We start from the raw sequence: 18,106 nt of genomic DNA on the forward strand, positions 1-18,106 counted from the left end.
AATGTATACATGAGAGATCAACTGATTGCTCCGCATTGTCCGGCTTAATATGTTTAATTACAGCGAGTATGTAATGCCTGGTTTATATTGTAAAGGATTACGTCCATGTTTTAAAGTGCAGTCATGCGGAGATGTTTTTTTTTTTTTTTTTTTTTTCCCTTTGGATGCCCTTCCAAGGTTGCAGGCAACATCTCTGCACCCAGGTTCTCCAACTAGAGTTTAGACTCATATGACCCTTATATGCACACACCAAATAGCCCCAACAACTGAAATCAGATTTTGTTTAGTGACAACAAACAGAAAACATGACACTCTGCTCTGTAACTGATTTTGTGATTTCTACAGTGTGTTTTTAGTTAGTGCATGGTTTCCCACATTTAAGGAGTGTTAAGGGGGCTATTGATCTAAGTAAATTCATTTCTTTATCTAAAGTATTTTATTGGCATGATTGTGTTTTCATACCATATTCCAATTAAAGGGATAGTTCACCCAAAAATGAAAATTCTGTCAACATTAACTCACTATCAAGTAGTTCCTAACCTGTATGAATTTCTTTGTTCTGCTGAACACAAAAGAAAATATGTGGAAGAATGTCAGTAACCAAACAGATCTAGCCCCCCATTTACTAACATAGTAGGAAAATTAAATACTATGGTAGTCATTCAGGACTGTCAACATTCTTCAAATGATGACAGAATTTTCATTTTTGGGTGAACTACCCCTTTAAAGCATTATTAGACAAAACAAATAATGACAAGAAAAAGAAATATACAATATAACAATAATAAATATTAATCAAGTAGGATTAGAATAAATTATCATGGACATTTATGACATTAATTTCAATGTTTAAAACCATGTTTGAAGTGGGGTCCTGGCCCATTGATGATACTATGGCATTTCTGCTTCTAATGCTCCTTTGGTTAATGAATAGAAATATACTTTTTGACCACAGTGATTCTTGTCTCTTTTGCTCCGCTGTAATATCGCACTTAGTGAAAACACTGTGGCATGCTTTTAGACATATTTGGCCCTTCAGCCTCGTATTTTGATTTTATACAACAGTTTAATAAACAACATGTTAACATTGAGTAACTTATGTTTTTGACATAATATTGCCTGTTACTTGGTCTGCTCCACCAATGCATTCCTGCATGACTCAGTGAATTTTTGAACAAATTGGTTGAGAGAATGATTCAATGACTCACACACTTGTTTTATTTCTGAATAAACAAGGGTTTTAATTCATAAAGACAGTTATTTGCCACTACATAACAATAGCCCCTTCCACACATACAGTCTTTATCACTGGCAAATTACCATTAAGAGATCATGTGTGAACAGGACCTTATTAAAAATACAAATGAATCGGTTCTGGCAATTTACCAATAAGGGAAGTTGTAACATTACCAGTAAATTACTGGTATGATGCTGTGTGTGAACGCAGAATGAAGATTATGAGCATGTACAAAGTGAGAAAGAAGTCTGCTTTGGGCCAATCATAAGGTTCTTATGGAGATTACATGATTACTCCGCGCTGTTTACTTTAAACTCAGCTGCTTTTTAATAGTTTTTCTATGTAAATATGCACTAGATGGACATATTTGATCATTGCGCCACATCTTGCAGCTTTTTCAACGTGTCATGCTTGACCTTTTTTTACACTCATCAGCGCTGCGGCTCTGCATTTGGATACTATTATGCATGTCTCATGTTTTTAAGAGCACTCAGACATCAAAAAATGTTGTCAAATTAAACAGATAGTGAAACTGAAGTGCTTCTCCTCATGTGGGCGAATGAAGACAACAGCGCAGGATTTGAAGATCATTTCTGATGACTGACATCACAGAATTTAGCAGTATTTTGGTGCTGATGTGTGAATGTTCTCTTTCCGGTAAAAAGTCAGAACACTGTTGCTTGTGTGAACAGCATATTTGTGCATTTACCACTAAAGTCATTCTGGTAGTTTTACAGTACTTTACCAGGATTGCTGTATAAAAGGTGATAATGTAACATGCTGAAGAAAGAATATTCCTGAAATATAAAATATTTAATCACTGTCTGGAAGTATTAAAAACTTGATGTTGATTCAATAACAGCTCTGATGGATTCAGACTGATTCAGAGGATATTTGAAAATCCATTAATAAACTGGCACAAAAGATTCTTTTGTTTGTGAATTGTTCAACATGGTTGCACTGTATGTTTCTGATTCACTAAAAAGAACCGGTTCACAGGCTATGTTGGGTGCAACCGAAATCCGCAGACATCTCAACCGGCAAAAGCTAATTTCCGGGAGATGGCACCACACATTAGTCTTTATTATATTCATCCGAGTAAGTTGCGTAACAAGAGTTCGTTCATTCAATAGTATTTGTGCGCCGCATGTGAAAGTGATGTAGAGTGTGACAAAATAAGTGAGGAGGGTTTTGACGAAATCCAAACGCAAGTGGTCACAGGAGATGAATTAGAAACACATGATAATATATGGTGTAAACGGTAACGCGTCTTGGCTGACCACTTCTGATCGAATCAATGCAGGTGGAAACAGGGCTTCTCTTTTGCTCACTTGTTTTCCTGGATAATATATATAATTTGTGGGTGACAGTGGGCCGCTATCAATATGCAGGAGACTCCCAGAACCTCTGGAAGAGGTGAAAATACGCGTTTTCTTGGCATTACTTTGCAGTGCACACCTTTTACTGTATGTGAACTCATTCACTTCGGACTGCAAATTCAGGTAAAATAACTTTTCATTGGCAGCAACATAGATTCAGTAGCGGGGTGCGCCACTGCTCAAAAGTAAAAGATCGATCTTGGTATTTAGGAGTCAAAATGAAAATCATGAAATCGGAAAATCAATATTTTAACCCAGGCTTAAATTTATCGGACAAGTGAGTTCTGAACCCGTATCTTTTCACATTTAAAGCAAGAAATATTGCCTAGCTTTAGACCAGACAATGTTTTTTTTTTTTTTTCTCTATCAGTGTGGGTGAAAATAGGTCATGCTACTCAGATACCTTTCTTCTAGGTATCTCTCCTCTCGGCGTTTACTGTTGAAAAACACTGTAATGGTGAACAGACTATGAAGGGAGCAATAGACTAAGCACAATTAGCCCTTCACATTCCAGCTGTTTCTATAAATACCCCTTTCGTGGTCTCCCCTCTCTCTGTCATTCTCATTAAAACAGTGGAAAATCAGTCTGCGTCTGCCGGGACTTTAAGCCCTGCTTCCCCTCGAGGAAATTAAGGCATGCAAAGGGCTCTCTCGATCTATATTAGAGGCTCTGGAGAGCTCTTAGAATGTGGTTAATAGATTAATTTTAGTCTGCCTCAGGTGAAGTGACAGTCTTGATGGGTCAGAGAGTTGAACCGAGCTTCAAGGTTGATAAAGAGGATCGGGAAAAGCTCTGACAGACTATGAGATAGTTTTGGTGGAACAGTAAGCTACTTCTCTTTGCTTTAGTGTGCATACCTAGTGTTCAACTAGTGGTAATTTTGTTTTAAATCAGTTTGACTGTAGACATACTGCTCAGGATTTCTTCTTGGAGATGAACTGAGCTTTTCTAATAGTGTGTGAGCACTATTTATTTACACTGTTACAGTGGTAATGAAAAACCACCCCTGATGGAAACTTTTCATCGAGTATGACGTACATTGTTTACCAAAGCATCAATAACCTTTAGTAAGGTGCTGCCATAACTGTTGTGTCCATCTCACACACATACACAGATTTAAGGACAGAGTGCTTGTAAAATATGAAAATGAGTAGTACTCCAGATTAATCAAAATAATTTATTTTTATATTAAATATGTGTGCAGGGAAAGGTTTGTTTTTACTAGCAACTAATGGGATTGGCTGTCTTTTTATTTGCTTTGTATAAAAGTGTTAGTTACATTGCTATCAAACTCACATTTGTGTGTGTGTTTAAAGGTGTGATATGAGAACTCAGTGGAAAAAAATATTCCTAAAATTCACCTATTACAAAGAATATGGGAGCCTTTTTTCTGCCTCAGAAAAAAAAAAAAAAAGGTTATATATACTGTCACTCTGAAGTGAAAAAAGGGAGATAATGCACCATTATCGGTGTATTATTTTTGAATATAGCTATATATCTATCTAATATCATATATATATAGATTGAATATATTATAATATAGATTTGAATAATATATAATAGGTCCATTGTTGCAGACTTGACATCACTATAAGAGGCTCTGCATTCTTTATATTCTCTGGTAATGGCCAGCATAGTGACAACAATGTGGAGTGAACTAAGTATTTCCCAGGTGATGTAATTCTTTCACAAACAGCCTGTGGACCTTGATGCAAAGAAGGAATTCAAATGCCCTCATGTCTCTGGAGATGCAGAGGGTGGTTAATGGCACAGAAGGGCCCAATATGCATGCGAGCTTCGCCAGGTCTTGACGACATGTGCTGTATCCAGATGCTCTTTCCAACCGTTCTCCCTTTAAATATGTGAGATGCGTTGTAGCATTTTTCCAGCTTCAGCCTTGGCAGCCAAACGCACCTAAACGAGAGTGTTTAGCTGGCTGAGTGCAGCGGCAGAGCATGCCCTCAAGCCATGGCATCCAGAGTTCAAAGCACTCCTGTCTGGAAATAGAACCTCAATCACCTTGATTGGGGAGAAAATGACCTCTTGTCTGCGGCATCTGCAGCTGTGCAGATGGGAGATGGGTATTCTTGAAAAGTGAATTCCAGGATGGCTGGTTGTATTAACTTGTTTTTTTTTTTTACATAAACGAGTTTATATCTCGCAATTCTGACTTTATGATATGCAATTGCGGGTTATAAAGTCAGAATTGCGAGATATATAATTGCAGTTCTGAGAAAAAGTCAGAATTGCGAGTTTGTATCTCGCAATTTTGACTTTATGACATGCAATTGCGGGTTATAAAGTCAGAATTGCGAGATAAATAATTACAATTCTGAGAAAAAGTCAGAATTGCGAATTTATATCTCGCAGTTCTGACTTTATGACATGCAATTGCGGGTTATAAAGTCAGAATTGCGAGATATAAAATCACAATTCTGAGAAAAAAGTCTTTTTTTTCTGTCAGAATTACCTTTTTATTTTTATTCAGTGGTGGAAACAAGCTTCCATACTTCATTTCTTTGATCAATAATACAGTAAAAACAGCAATATTGTGAAATATTACAATTTAAAATATACAGTACTGTGCAAAAGTCTTAGGCACGTCAGTATTTTCACCCCCCAAAAAAGGTTTTAAGCCAGTTATTTATATCTTTTGCTGTAGTGTGTCAATAGGAAATATCCGTTCACATTTCCAAACATTCATTTTGCCATTAATTGTAATAATCCAGTGAGATTTTTGAATACACGAGGAGTCTGACAACAGCCGGTGCTCCACACAGTGATCTGATCTCACCATCGTCAAATCCGTCTGTGATTACAGGAAGAAACATATGAAACTGAGACAAACTAAATCCAGTAGAACTGTGGCCGTGTCTCCAAGAGATTTTAAGAAACCTGCCTCCAAAGCTACCTGAAAAATGAGGCCCAAGTGTACCTGGACAAGAGCTGTTTTAAACGCAAAGGGTGGTCACACAAAATATCGTTTTGATTTAGTTAATATAAGTTAATTGATAAAATCTATTTATAAAAGTATTTTTTAAAAACATCCTCACTTTACAGCGTTTTTACACAAGTGCCTAAAACTTTTCACAGTACTGTATCTTTGCAGGCAGGTTTCTTCAAGCATCTTAGAGACACGGCCACAGTTCTTCTGGATTTAGTTTGTCTCAGTTTCATCTGTTTCTTCATGTAATCACAGACGGATTCGATGATGGTGAGATCAGATCACTGTGTGGAGCACCGGCTGTTGTCAGACTCCTTGTGTATTCAAAAATCTCACTGGATTATTACAATTAATGGCAAAATGAATGTTTGGAAATGTGAACGGATATTTCCTATTGACACACTACAGCAAAATAAATAAATAACTGGCTTAAAACCTTTTTTTTTGCACAGTACTGTATATTTATTTTTATTTTAACATATTTTAAATGACTTGATGGCAAAACTTAATTTTTTAGCATCATTACTCCAGTCTTCAGTGTCACATGATCCTTAAGAAATCATTCTAATATGCTGATTTGGTGCTCAAGAAACATTTCTAATAATTATTAATGTTAAAAAACTTAATATTTTTGTGGAGACCAAGATACTTTTTAAGGATTCTGAATAGAAAGTTCAAAAGCATTTATTTAAAACAGATTTTTTTTGTAGCAATGTAAAAGACTGTACTGACACTTCGATCAATTTAATGCAACCTTTCTGAATAAAAGTTTTAATTTCTTCAAAAACTGATCTTAGATGTTTAGTGATGGCAGACCAATAACATGATTGCACTGCATTAACCAGAAGACTCCATTCACACGATCATGACAAAATTACACTCAAGTTATATAAAATAAATAAATAAATAAATGTAGATAAAAGGGAAAAATGGCTGTGATACATTAGTCTCAAAACATGTATAAGAGCTGCTGGCTCTCAGAGACCCAAGTTTGTGTCTGACCTGGGTCAGGTCCCGATCCCACCTCTATTTTCCAGTATGCACTCCACACATCCTGTAAATAAAGGCGAAATGCCTCAAAACACAGTACTTCCTTACAAACAGGTATAATGCTTAGTTATTAGAGTCAAATGCCAATCTCCGGTTTATCTAATCCTCCTCCAAGAACTGAAGCTGAATTTCAGGAAGCATTAGAGATGCTGAAATCCTTCTGAAGGCATTGTAAATATGGGAGGAAAATATTACGAGATGTTCAGCTCAGTGAGGCAGTACCGGACAGTTGTTGTTTTGTGTAACTTGGATGTGGTTTATGTAACTTGTGCCTTTTTCACCATCCATGTTTTGGAGTTTCATTGAGGTGATTTGTTGATGCTGCCGTTCCTTTTGGAATTTTTTTGTTTGTTTGTTTGAAGTTCACCAGAACCTGTGGTTCACCTATGACAGGAAATTGCTGGGTCCGTTCCGGAATGGGGTTAAAAGACTCGGCCAGTGGGTCCTTGAGTTTCCACCGCATAACAACAATGTTTCAATTCGTCTAATCGGGGGTATTTAGGCTAAGTAAACTATTACTCTTTGGGATTTCTTCAGAAGACATGGCCCAGTCATGCCGGTCTTTTATTCAAACCATTTGTGTGTGGTTGGGAGTCAAGGGCAGGCAGCAGCCGGCGGAGCGAGTGGAAGGATGGAGAAAAGATTGGATAGCCCTGGGAGAAAGTCTGAGACGCGCAGAGTGAGAGGTCTTGGCTGCCAGTGCCAAACCACACGCAGCTTGCGTGATTGTGGTTCTGCTGCCTGCACACACTCCCCCTTTCTTCTCCCAAACTCCCAGAAGCACCTGCACGCACCGCCACCTGACCTCCACGACCTTTGAACTTCTAAGAAACCGTCCAAACAAAGGTGAAAGAGACAGACGAAGAGCAAAAGTGAGACAAACATCTAAGTTTAGCTCTTACTTCACCCCCTCTTGTCCGTATTTTAGACGAACTCCAGATTGAAATAATAAAAGCACAAACTGAGTCTCTGACCCGTGATCATCTGCGTCTCAACTGAACGCTTTTTGTGATATCTTACCGCTATAATTCATACATGTTTTTCCATTACAAATGCACTTCGTCAACATGCTTTGGTCAATACACAGTGCACGTTGATTTACGATGCTTAACGAAAGCGCTACAAACTGATAAATTAATTTCTTATCAGGTCGTAGTGTAATGGTCTCACTTAGGGGTCCTTAAGCAGTCTCACACAAACACACACACACTAAATATGTATAAAAGGAAGAAAGTTTGAGCAGGAGCCAAAAGCCAGATCTCGCCAGCAGCTTTTTAATGGCACAGGTTTATAATGAAACACTCCTTTAGCCCCCTTCCCAAAGCAGTGACGCTATCCACTAGACACACACACACACACACACACACACACATATTAGAAACGCACGCTATTCATAACATGTGAGGCTATCACGAATGGAAAGAGGCATTTCAGGGGATGAAGAGAACTCGAGCCTTACGAAACCCAGGTTTGTGAAAGAAAAAAAACGTGCATAACTTTCTTGGATTCTTAAATATTACATAAATACAGAAGACTTCCACTTAAAGATTGCCCATTTAAAGATTGCATTGAGTCCGGTTCTCAGGTGTTTTGAGTCAATCTAAATAAGGTTACAATTATGGACATGTCCGTACATGTCCGTACCGCTTTGGCTCTGGCGGGCCTCCATGAAAAAGCCATTGATGAAATAAAACTTCCTGCACAGAGCGCACAGCCTCAGCACACACAAACCATTACTTAAGAGTCTGACAGTGACTATTATGCAGCCCATGTTATGTACTTCCTAAGATGCAAGGCATGCAGAACAATAGCACAACCTCATAGACAGAATAAAATATTGTACATTAGATTTTAAAAGCCTCTGATTTGCTCAATGGCATCACAAGAGCTCTGGATTATGAGGCTGGGTATAAACATTTGACAGATTAATGTTAAATCACAAGCTTTTGATTCAGATATGTTTCTGATTCATTTGGGCTTTTGCACACACACACACACACACACACAGATATTGTGCAGATATTCCATAGGCGTAATGGTTTTTATTAAATTAAAAAATTTACTCACCCCTATGTCATCCAAGATGTTTTTCTTTCTTTCTTCAGTCAAAAAGAAATGAATGTTTCTGAGGAAAACATTCCAGGATTTTTCTCTATATAGTGGACTTCACTGGGGTACAATGGGTTGAAGGTCCAAAATTCAGTTTCAGTACAGCTTCAAAGCGCTCTACATGATCCCAGACGAGGAATAAGAGTCTTATCTAGCGAAACGATTGGTCATGGACGTCTTGGACTAGCATCCAATTTGCGCATTACGTAATGACGTTGTAAAGGTCACGTGTGACGTAGGGGGAAGTACTGATCTAACGTGTTTACAAAGCAAACATGCTAACACTAAGTCAAACGACCTTCACAAAAACAAGGTAAAACAACGATGTTGGACGATTTTGAAGTTGGAGGAGAAAATGAGATGGAGTTTTTCGGTACTTACGCCTACGTCACGTGAGACTTTTCCAAAATGTTTACGTAATGCGTGAAGTCGTGGACACTAGTTCAAGACGAGCATTTGAGGTTAAAAAGTATATACATTTTTAACTTGAGTAGAGCGCTTTGACGCTGCACTGAATCTGAATTTAGGACCTTCAACCCGTTGTACCCCATTGAAGTCCACTATATGGAGAATTCTGGAATGTTTTCCTCAAAAACCTTTCTTTCTTTTCAACTGAAGAATGATAGACAAGAACATATCCTGAGTATTTTTAATGATTCATTAAAAAGATATACTTAAAAGAGTCATTTCCTTATGAATTGTACTACACTGGTTGTGATTCACAAAAAATTACAGATTCACACAAGTCATTTGTTCATAAATCAGACTACACTGGTCACACTGTATGTTATTGTTGCATGTTTTTTTGGCATTATGTCACGGTACGCACCTTTTTTTTAAAAAAAAATCTAATTTGCAACATTGCCATCAAACTCAGGGATTTTAGATTTTGCAACAGTGGCGTAGATTCAATAGTGTCGATGCAATTCTTCTGAAAAAATAAAAAATAAAATAACACTGACATAGTTTAAATTTTTTAAGGATTTTTAGAATCAGTATCATTCAAATAAAAAACCCAGACCCAATGTCAGATGGTAAGATATTTGCACTTTTTAAATGTCTTTGGCTGGTTGTTGCGCGACCACATTTAGTAACGTAAACATCCATGATTCGGCATTCAAAAATAATCCGTAAGGCCAAATTTAGCTTATTCATTAATTTATTTATGCTTTCCAAAAAGGATATGCTTGAATTTCTTATTGCAGATTAGATGTGCAGAGCTTACACTTCCCATAGTGTCTCTTTTCTTAGACACCCAGCCGACACACATTTGGGCCCCAAAATATTCCCATGTGTGGCCAGCATGAAGCTGTCAGCTCTTGTTACCCCAATATCACCCAGCAGCTTTGAACACGCCAAGCCCACCAGAGCAACAAGTTCACAGCCTATTGTGTCATTTCCGCTAGTGAGAATGCACAGAAAGGGGTCATTCAGGCCAGACTCACCTGATACGAGAGTCTCATAGCAATAACAGTTGTGTAAGCAGGCACCAATTTATGACCAACGGAAAATATAGAACCCTCAATTCTTCAAGGATCACTGGGACTTGGAGGCCACGGCAAAACCGTAGCCAAAAACAGACAGCGAGTATTCTGAAAAAGACTATGTGACGTAAAGAACGTACAAGAAAGTGATAAATGGTCAGAGGAAAGGAAGGGAAAAATTTCCTTTTCCTCTGTTTTTCTTCGCTTTCTCCAAATGAATGGAGTTCTGTTTAGTTGACTTCGAAAGCAGTAGTCATTATTTTGACAGTGACCCACCAACATAAGGTTAAGTCATTACAGAGGCATCCTAGGCCACTTTCAACACTCAGATATTTCAGGCATTTCTTTCAGAAGTAGCAACCAACCAGCACAGAGTCTGGAGAGAATGGACCTTCAGCATGAATGGACACATATAGCTAGACTTGTGCCGATATTCGGTAATGCGATAAATCGCGATAATGAACATGCACGATATTGTTATCGTGGGCATTTCAAAATACCGTAAATAATAATTTATTACCAATTATTAATTTTTTTATAATGCAATTAAGAATACTTTACCCATCAACCGTATAAAATGCAAACATTGCTGTATTCTGCGTCAAAAGAACACGCGCTCAGATGTAAACAAACCCAAAGTACATGAAAAGCACATGGCGGAACGAGTGAAGGAAACTCGCTGAATGAAAGTGCACGTTCACTCTCTGACAGCAGAGGGCGCTGATGGAACAGCAGAATGCGGCGGTTACCACGGAAACCGCGCAAACAAAGCAACTGCGCTAGTTAAGTTTTTAAAATGCTTCAAACAGCCATTAATTTTTTTGTAATCTCAATGTTGTTCATCACCAAATACTTTAAGACTTAAAAGTCTATTTTCAAACCTTATATTTTAGTCTGGACTACCTCATGCCCTAATTATTAGAAATGTTCTGATTATTTGGTATTGTTCAGAAAAAGTTTGAAACATATGTCTTCATTAGTTAACATTTTAATTCATTATTACCAAACTGACAATAAAAATACTTATAAAGTATTAAATATTCTTAGTTAATGTTAATTTCTTAGTTACTGTTTAATTACATTACTAAAATCAAAAGAGCTTATTTAATGGACCTGAGAGAAAACTAACAATAATCAATTGTATTTCTTAACTAACATTAACAAAAACTAATACTTTCTGTAACAAATGTAGCTATTGCTCAATCTTAGTTAATGCATTAAATAATGAGACCTTATTGTAAAGTGTTTCCTGTTGTTCTTTATAGCCTAATTCTTTTGCATTATAATCTGTTTGAAAATTTTACTTTATATATTTTTTTGTGTATTGTATTATTGTATTTAAACATTCAGAGTTCTTTTTGTTATTACAAAAAGAGTTCTTAAACCAGTTATACTATGACAACACTTTTTTTGCAACTTATTTCAATATCGTGATAATACCGTATACCGTGATAAAAGCTTCAGCAATAAATCGCAACATGAAAATTTGATACCGTCACATGCCTACATATAGCCTACTATAGGCTGTTGGAGGTGTTTTCTTTTTTAGTCACCATTTTTTTTTCTTTTTTTTTTTCAGAAATGTTACTTCAGTATTATGACACTGAAATGAACTCTGTTTTCACTGTTATACGGTAGAGGGCGCTATTTTGTATCTTCTGAAATAGTACAGAATCTCTGGATTAAAACACAGGCGAAGAAGAAGCAGAAACAAGTGATAAATGCATTGGCTGTGTGAGAAACCACATATTCTCTTGAGTAGGTACTTATTTTGAAAAAGTAATTACTTAAAGGTGGTAAAGAGGATGTTTTGTTTTATACATTTTTGCAATATTACTTGAAACTGTCTTTACTAAGTGATAAAAGACTATTTATTAGGTGCACTGAAAGGAATATTATTAATATACATCATCTGTGCACGAGGTAGGGCCTTAAAAACATCAGCCAATCGTTTACGCGATCATCGCGTAAACGATTGGCCCTCTGGTTTGTCAATCACTGCCATTGTGAGAGACGTGCGCGGATTGGCCCTCTGGCTTATCAATCACTGCCATGACGTTCCTTGTGAGAGACCCGCGGCTGCGCGCTCTAGTAAATTTCCACACTACATGCGCCGCATGCAATGTTTTTATCAGGAGACAGGAGTAACAACTGCAGATTATGAGGTGAGTCCGACATAATGAATCCACTAAGTGTGTGCGCGGCTTAACGATTGTAAGGCCGATTATGAATGTAAATTGATACTTATGACTGATCGCGCTCAAACGCGTCCAGTCAGAGCCAGTTGCGTTCAGTCTGCGATTACAGTCGGTGTTCAAATTCCATGTGAAAGTATATAAATCTGCTTCAGGAGCAGGAAACAATCGCTGTATGTTGAGCACAGTCAGAATGTTTTAGCTAGTCGTAAAATGTGTATCATTTCAAACGCTCATTTCAAAAACTCAGTCGACGAAAACATCCTCTATACCACCTTTAACTATCGCTAAAAAAGTATGTTTTAAATAGTATGAATGTGTGTAGTATGAATGTAATTTGGACATACTATATATGCCATGTTGTCATTGTCATGTCAAGTACAGCGTCAGATGTGTCGCTTCACTGCCATTCATAAATCCTCTTCCATGGCCTCATGGGATAGTAAAGTGTCCGTTGTGTGAACACTTCAGAATCTCACCGGAAGTAGTAGGTACATACTCTTTTATGAGTACTGTGAATTCAGACATACTTCTTTTGTCACATACTGTTTTTCATCTACTATATAGTAGGGAAGTATGTGATTTCGGATGCAGCCAAAGCTTATGCACTATAAAATAATGTGATGTGATGTAATTTTGTTTTGTTTTTTTTTTTTTAAAAGCAGAGGCTATGTTCCTTCTTTGATGTATAGCATATAACAAAGCATTCTGGGCGCCATGAAAGATTTGTCAAAATTATCAAAAATGGGTGGCAACTTTAAATAAAAATGCTGGCGGGGAAAGAGTTAAGTGATGAATTGAAATAATGAACAATTAAATATGCAGACATAACTAATAATATTAGTAATTATTAAGTAGTATTATTATATTTTACCTAATTTAATGTTTAAAATATTAATGACATTAATACCCTAAATACCAAAAAAAGGTCAGCAAGATTATGCACTGAGTGTGAATGTTTCTTCTGTTTTGGTTCATTTTACTGAAACCTCTTTGATGAAGTGTGCTGATTTATGCATTTTAAAATGTGCAGTTTGTCCTCTATCAAGTTCTGAAGCAACATTAGATGTTTGAGAACTTAATTATGATTTGATACCTTCCTCATTTGCTAATGCAAATATGTAAGATATATTAAAACTGAATCATAGCAACAGGTGGATAGTCCTGTGTGGCCTAAAACTGCATAAGCATCTGTTTTGTGTTGCTCCAGTGGCACAGTTTTATCATCTTTTGTGAAAGTGCTGCCCTCTCGTGGTAAACTTGTGTGTTTACATGTTCATGCATACATGTTTCTGCAAATCAAAAGGTCAAAAACTGATATTACAATTAAGAAAAAAACTTATATGCAGAAAGTAACTCTGTACATACATACTTTGTAATTAAAAGATTGCTTGGATCCAGTGTGTTTTCTGTGACTTGGCTATGCAATATCAGGCATAGTGTGAGTCAAATCCAGTTTAAGTTTTCCAAAACTCTCACCCGATCAGTTTTATCAGCTACCGGTAATTGAAACTCTTGTTATAATGCCACTGAATCTAGACAGCTCTGTCTCCTGGAAATCCCTCGGTATAAAAAGCAGTGGTTAAACTTAGTAACGAGTGTATGTGTATGTGTAGCAGTGGAAAAATGTGACTCACACTGTAAGGATGGTGGGGTTCAGACAGGGGCAGGTCTGGCTGAATGGGGTTCTTCTGAGGGAACTGGGTCAAATCTCTGGGTCCAGGATGAGATGAACGACAGATGAAAGGGATACTGTAGGATATTAGTTCTGCCTGTAGCAATCAGAGACCAAGACCTACAGAGTTAGCTTCTGTCAGATACAGCAACTTTGATTCTTGAGCTCCTATACAACACAGAAACAGATATGTGGGATATGATTGAGCATTACTGTTTGTGTTTCATGGTACGGCATTGCAGATATCACAAATAGATACATAGATTAATTCACTATGCAAATGTAAAGTATTCCTATCTGATGTGATTCACCCAGGGATTGTACTTTTTTGTAGTAAAAAAGTCACTCTGTTCATTTACCTCTAGAGGGCGATCAGAGGACAGAATAGAATAAAATCAATAGAATAGAATATTTAATACTTTTTCTTTAGAATGCATGTAATGCTAAATATTGTATATTTATTTTAAAAATATATATATTTTTTATTAGCATCTGTGATTCCATGTAGAACTTTTAACATGCAGTGCTCAGCGTAAATGAGGACACCCCCTTTGAAAAGTAACATTTTAAACAATATATCAATGAACACAAAAACAATTTCTTTTTTTTTGTATTCCTTACCTTCATGACGCCATACAGTGTCGAAGTCATCAGTTCCAAAAACATTTATCTTGGTCTCATTACTCCAGAGTATAGAGTCCCAGTAGTCTTCATCTCTGTCAGCATGGGCCCTGGCAAGCTCTAGGCGGGCTTTTTTGTGCCTGGGCTTTAGGAGAGGCTTCTTTTGTGGACCGCACCCATGCATGCCATTCCTCTGCAGTGTACGCCGTATTGTGTCACGGGAAATAGTCACCCCAGTTTGGCTTTCTACTTCTTTTAGATAACTGCAGTGAACTTGCATGCCGATTTTCTTCAACCCTTCTCATCAAAAGACGCTCCCGTCGAGGTGTTAACTTCTGTGGACAACCTGGACGTCTCTGTGAGATGGTTGCAGTTCCATCTTTTTAAAAAAAATTTACCACTTTTGCTACAGTATTCTGACTGATAAGTAAAGCTTTTCTTGTAGCTTTCACCTTTCTGGTGTAAAGAAATTATTTTCTTTCTCAGGACTTGTGACATTTCTGGTGCCATTGCTGACAGCATGAAATGGGAAGGGGTTTTATAGTCAACTGACTGCTGGACACCTGTGTAATGAATAATTAGACTCACTTGTGGTTGAATTCTTGTTAAATTAGACATTTGTAGTCTAAAATGTAGCTTTGCTCCAGAGACTTTTAGTGGGGTGTACTAATTTTTGCATCACCCTAATTTGAGTAAAACTGAAAATTTTGTTCTCTAAGTTATATTATTAACCTTACTCACTCATGTTATAAGTTAAACAGATGTTATATAAAACTTAGTCTTGTCAACATTTTGGAAATTGTTTTTGTGTTCAATGAGATATTGTTTAAAATGTTACTTTTCAAAGGGGGTGTACTCATTTACGCTGAGCACTGTACCTTTCCATTCCACAAAAGGTTCTTAAAAGTGAAAATATTTTATTTAGATCTTTAAAATGTTCTTTTAAGAAGTTTTTCTTGAAATGTTCAAATGGTTCACTGTGGAAACCTTTTGAAACCTTTATTTTTAAGAGTGTATATCACTGACTGCATTGGACTGAATGAAAAAACAATGGATCTTTGCCACTTTAGCCCATCAATTTATAAAATAAATAATATTATTTGTTATTATATTACTTTATTAGAATATATTCAGTATTACAGTTGTGCTAAAAACACAAAAGAGCTATAACATAAAATACTTACAAGCGATATTACGTATTAACCTTAGCTCTAGGTATGTTTCCGGGGCTATCTTCTACAGTAGTGAAAAGATCCAATTAATAAATCTACTTAATAAATTAATAATATTCTTAATATTTTCACTATGTACATGTAGTAACCATTGCATTAAAGCAATAAGGTACTCAATTCTATTCTGAATTGTGCATGCAGTCATGGCTAAAAGGGTTGTAAAGATTCCACTTTCTGACTGATATTCACAATATTTTTATTTTTTAATTAAAATACTATCCTCTTTTTAATTAAAATTTACAATCCTCTTTTGCGTTTTAAAACGCATCGTCGTCACACTCGAATCAAGAGTTACAGGACACAGCGGACACGCACGCAGGAATACAACCAGGACAGTGGCGTAGCGTCTGGGTATGCACGTTGGTTGCCCGCCATTACGGGCTTAACGCCAAGGTATACTTCTGGCGTTCGCATCGCGTAATTTTCGTCATCAGGAGGGTTCGCGGACGTCCGCGTGCAGCCCAATTTTTGTGATGGCACGGACCGTGTGTGTACTGTACAACAGCCCATGCGAAAGTGAATTGACAAAGAAAGGGTCCATGCCATGTCTTAACGATGATCTATTGCATTTGACCGTCATTTTTAAAGTGGGTTTCTGAAACTTATGCATGCAGTAATGTCAGTAGTACAGAATTTTAAATGAGTCATATTGGTTTTCTGAAAAAAAGGCTACGTCTGCACATTTTAAGATACTGCACGAGATGTTAATAAATGTAACTCGTACACTCGTTGGGGTGGATACTTTTTATTCAACGAAATAAAATGCACATAAAATGTGATGGAAATTGCATGATGGATTCCAAAGCCAGAGTCGAATCGGTCGAATTTAATCTGGGACTTGTTAAAAAGCCTTTTTTTTTTATTTATTTATTTATTTATTTATTTTTACATTTCATAGATCAGCAATGCAAAGTCATAATGATGGAGGAGCACATGTGAGCCTACTGTAGTACTGTTGTTGTCAATCCTAGAAATGTTTTTACCATTTTTGTCTGCATGCTTTAAATTGATAATATCTTATTTATATTAAAATCTTGGGACTCATTTGCATAAGACGCGCGATTATGGATGTCCAGGGGGAGGGGGGCCTTTGCGTTAGTTAGCCCAGGGCCCCGAGAAGGCTTAACGCGGCACTGTCCCTTTAAGACATGTCATTTCACTCGGCGGCCATCTTTGAAACGCATCTCGGTCATTCTGGGCATCATGCAGCTCCAAAGCTGTTTGCCAAGCTTTCGATTAAATTTCATATTTGAAATCACCAATGAAATCTGACAACAACTGTCTCATAATTTTTTTTCCAAATGCTCCAATCATGACAAAAAAAACTGTATTTTTATGCTGGATCAAGCTAATGCGCATGCGCATATCTAAATGCGCGTCTCTTGTTCCTCATTTCGGAGGCACGCGTCTGACTGAAACCGGTGCTTCTAACGGCCGCTGCAGTGACGCGATGATTTTATCAGATAGCGATTGGCTCTTATTTAGAAGGCGGGACTTATTCCGCCATATTGCGCGTTACACTTTCTCCCATTCAAAACAATACGAGTGACACGTCTTGTGTTATTCTATAGTCTTTGATATAACATCGCTATAGTTTACATTAAAGGTGTTCTAAGCGATCCTGGGTGGAGTAACTTCCTGTTGACATTCGAAGTGTTGTCAAACAAAACAGAGGCTAGCTAGATCCTCCCTCCTCCTCCTCCTCCCCCTCCCCTCCGTGCTTCCTGAAACAGTCATGAACGCGCATTTAAAATCATTCTTGTCGGTTATTGGCTGGAGCATGTTTATTATGTTTCGTGGTCCAGGCTGCACCAGTTTGATTTTATTGCCGTTTTCGGAGCTTGTGGCGACTACAGAGACCGCGTTTTTTTTTTTTTTACAGTGTGTTCAGGGGACAGGCAGCTAGCGGATAGTGAGGAGATGTTTGCTGTATGTGACAAAAAATGTTTTGGCCTAAAAACGCGTGACATCGCTTAGAGCACTTTTAAGTAGGTATCAGCAGTGTTAATGATATGTGATCTGTTGCGGGAACACAAGAGAGATGATGGGGATGAATTGAGGATTTGTGAAGCAGCAGGCACCACCATGATAACACAACTTGTCAGATGCAGGTCTGGAATCTACAATAGATAAATGATGTCTGTGAGTGTGAACTCTTAGAAGACCAATCTTAAATTGG

The 18,106-nt window shown here is 37.3% G+C and overlaps 1 protein-coding gene across 2 annotated transcripts in view; it reads left to right on the forward strand.

The window, feature by feature from the left end:
* The window catches only part of LOC125255492 (galanin receptor 2a), a 79,411-nt gene that overhangs the window by 57,800 nt on the left and 3,505 nt on the right, over nt 1–18,106 (forward strand). Inside the window, exon 1 of one of the 2 annotated variants that reach the window (XM_048170787.1) lies at nt 17,833–18,038. The exons of the other annotated variant lie outside the window; for it this stretch is intronic. The gene's annotated coding sequence lies outside the window, so the exon portion shown is untranslated. Of the gene's footprint in view, nt 1–17,832; nt 18,039–18,106 lie in introns of those variants that run through there. 2 annotated transcript variants of the gene reach the window in all.

This window comes from Megalobrama amblycephala, linkage group LG20 (genome assembly GCF_018812025.1).
Source record: "Megalobrama amblycephala isolate DHTTF-2021 linkage group LG20, ASM1881202v1, whole genome shotgun sequence".
NCBI classification, from domain to species: domain Eukaryota; kingdom Metazoa; phylum Chordata; class Actinopteri; order Cypriniformes; family Xenocyprididae; genus Megalobrama; species Megalobrama amblycephala.